This window comes from Sinocyclocheilus rhinocerous, unplaced genomic scaffold, assembly GCF_001515625.1.
Source record: "Sinocyclocheilus rhinocerous isolate Xijiao unplaced genomic scaffold, SAMN03320098_v1.1 scaffold297, whole genome shotgun sequence".
In the NCBI taxonomy this organism is placed as follows: Eukaryota; Metazoa; Chordata; class Actinopteri; order Cypriniformes; family Cyprinidae; genus Sinocyclocheilus; species Sinocyclocheilus rhinocerous.
In genome coordinates this window covers 218463-221965 of record NW_015649240.1, presented here as the reverse complement: position 1 = coordinate 221965, position 3503 = coordinate 218463, and positions in this window count along the sequence as shown.

Genomic DNA, 3503 nt, shown 5'->3' with positions numbered 1-3503 from the left:
TAAATAGAAAGTTCAAAAGAACAGCATTTATTTGAAATAGAAATCTCTTGTAAGCAGTTACAATATATATATATATATATATATATATATATACTCTAACCTACAGTAACTGGGTCAAAACTAATCCGTTTTGAAGCTCAAAAAGAGGTGATTCACTCTTTCTTTGTCACGTAATATTTCCTTATTTTGACTCGCTATGATATCTGAACCCAGCAAATTTTCACTTATTTTGTCTCCTTAACAATAAAAGCGAATAAAACTGTCTTTTTTCAGCAAAAGAGAGGGTAAGGCTGAGATAGAGAGACAGATTGTTTAGAATGATACGGCCCTCAGACTGCAGCTGAGAAATAGTGCATTTTTGTTTATGGAGTGCGCGTGAATAGATTCCAGACTTTATTAAATTGTGAACTCAGTGGGAAGGAGAGAGGACCGAATAGTACTTTGGAACAAAAGGCCTCAAGTTTCATGTTATGTTTGGTTACAAATGACTAAGGCTAACCCAGGATAGGAGACAAAGGCATAAATTGAATCTGACGCCAAATCACAGACTCCTTAAGTGAAGGAAGGACATGTCTGCAACACTTCTCTGACACCGTGAAGTGATACTCTTTTATATTGTTATGGTTAGACTGACGCCCTGAGCCAAGGAATGGCAGAAAATGGATTTCCACCCTTTAACTTTTCCAGCTTTATCCAGCAGATTTCTCAACAATAAGGAGATAATTCCTGAGTCATTCGAGCCTCAGTGAGTCTGCAAAAGGCACGTGAATGTTTTGGAATGTGCATCATAATGAAAACGCATCAATATTCTGAGTTCATTGTTGCGATTTAACGTTGTTTTCCATGCCAAGAAAAGAGCCATCAAACACAGACAACTCCTTCTGCTTCTTTTGTTATTCAACTCATTAATAATTATGTTATACCTCTAATCTCCTATTTATATTAAATATATTCCCAGATGTTTTTCTTGTCAGTTCTACCACTCCTGTCTTGAACATCTTTGCATTGTTTAACTTATGAGCAGGAAAACCTGCAGCCTTTAATAGGCTAAAGAAAACACAGGTTTGTCATCAATCACTGCAGTACACCTACAAATTGGCTTTGAATTGCTAAATAGTGAAATCAGTGTTTCAAGGCAGGGCGTCTTTTTTTTTTTCTCCAGGAATGAATCACTAAAATGTGACATTCATCTTTTTGATGAGTTTTGCTTTGATTAATGAGTGTCTGAGAGTGGAAAGTCCCTATCAAGCTTCGGGAAGAGGGTAGGCATTTAGTACGCAGCGCTCATCAGAAATCAAAAGTCTTCTTGAAAACAGCCTGCATGATTTGTTTTTTTCTTCTTATGCAGAAGTTGTCAGCATGCCACCCAAAAGCTCTTTCTCATTCTTTACTAACAAGATGTCACATTTGGTTTGTTGGTCTACTTGAAAATGTTGGTCTACTATGCAAATATTCCTCTCAACTAATGAGGTTATAACAGATGCATGTAATAATTAGTTTAAAAATTATCATAACTAATTACATTCATGTATATATATGTACTTTTTTGTCCTGTGTAAATAAAAGAGAACATCCATTTGTGCTTTCTTAACCTCTTAAGACCCTGCGGCCTCATATGAGGACATTATATTTTTGTGAATTTTGCCCAATGTCCTCTACCGAGGACATAGCATAACTTATGAATGAAATATATATTTTTAATATATATATATTTTTTACATTATTTTTAATGCTCTAAAAAATGTAAAGAAATGGAAAAAACTAACTTTTTCCTAAAACTTTTTTCTCTGGTCTTAAGAGGTTAAGACAATTTCTGGTTCATTTAGATATGTAGGATTTGTAATGTTTACATAGGATGTGCCGGTGATATTACTTTTTTTTGGCAAAAGTTTCACAGGTATTTACTAAAGGCTCACAGAAAAGCCTTTTTCAAAATGTTTTAGGAAGCATGTCTAAGAACTGTATTCAGTCCTCCTGATGAGGGACTTTATTTGTTAATACCATCACAGATTTCACTTCGCGACTAAGACGCAAAATACCTTGATAATCCTGACAGGCACTGTGAAATGCTGCAGTATGAATGATAAAGATCGGAATTTCGTTGTTTGTTATTGTTTTAGCTGATTCATCCTGAAATTGACTGTTCCCGGTACAGGGCCAAGCGCTGTCATGCAAACCTCTGCTCTAATAATTTCAGAACATGTGGTAGGATGATATTTGCAAAGCAACACCTGTAGGTACTTCCCCAGACTAAAAAAGACAAGAGTGCTACTCTACCTTCACGTCAAGCATTTGAGTGATGGCACACGATGTGAGTATTTTACAGGACAGAGATTAGTGTATATCTGCTTAAGGCTGCTTTATCAGCACTCAAGTGAAGCTTCTTTGTGATTGAAGTTCCTTGATGGACAGATAAAGCCCTCAGCAGCACAAAGTGCCTGAATGCTATCTGTCTCCACAGGACCTGCTGAAGTCCAGCTCAATTTGAGATTCAATTCAATCCTTTTGTGTTGAGGCTACATGGATAATTTTTGTTGCTCATGCTTTTGCAAATGATGCATTTAACAATGAATCTGTATCTGTTTTGCTATTGTGCTGTTCATAAAGTTCACAATAATGAAATATAACACAGATAACATTAAATAAAAAATTTTCATCAGATTAGATTTTATTTACAATTTAAAGCTCAGGCCGTCTCTACTTAACTGTCGGTCTCATGCACATCTGCCATGTTTGTAGTTCTTTTAATAGTTGGTAGATCTTGCAACTAGGGTTCAGTTTAGAACTACAAACACTAATTTATGTAAACACAGAGGATGGTGAACACTCGTTGCATTTGTAAGCTATTTAGTGCCTAACTAGCTTAAAAGAAAATGCAACTAGTGAGGCACAAAGAAACACATTAGGAACAATTCAACAGGTTTGCATTAACGCAACTTTTATTTTTTTGAATATTAGATGTTTTTCCTGTCTGTTTACTCTCTGTGTTTACATAAATTTTGCATCGTAGTGTTTTGAAATATTTTGGCAAAGCTGCATACCTACAGCATGTGTCTCGAGACACGTGTTTTAAAAGTTACTACTACTTTTATAAATACTACTAACTACTTTTATCGACTTTTTCCCTCACCCCTAAATAACTGTGCTTTTGCTGTCTGTCTTTTTTTTTGCTTGCCCATGTCATACATTGCATACAATTATATGTTGTTGTTTTTTTCATATTTAGTATGCTGACATTGACATGCACTTAAAATTAAATTACAATTAATTTTGTTCAACAAAATTGTTTGTTTCAATGGACTTGTTCTATTCTTGTTGTCTGAACCTAAAGTAATTGTAGAAGTTCATTGAGACAAATTATTTTTCTAAGCAAATTAAATTAACAGGAATATAATTGAATTCGTTGCATGACTTTGGAAACATTTTCTGTACTTTAAAACAACGTAGAAATTGTTTTTTTTAATTAAAAGTTAAAACAAAGATTAATAAGGTATGTTTTTCAA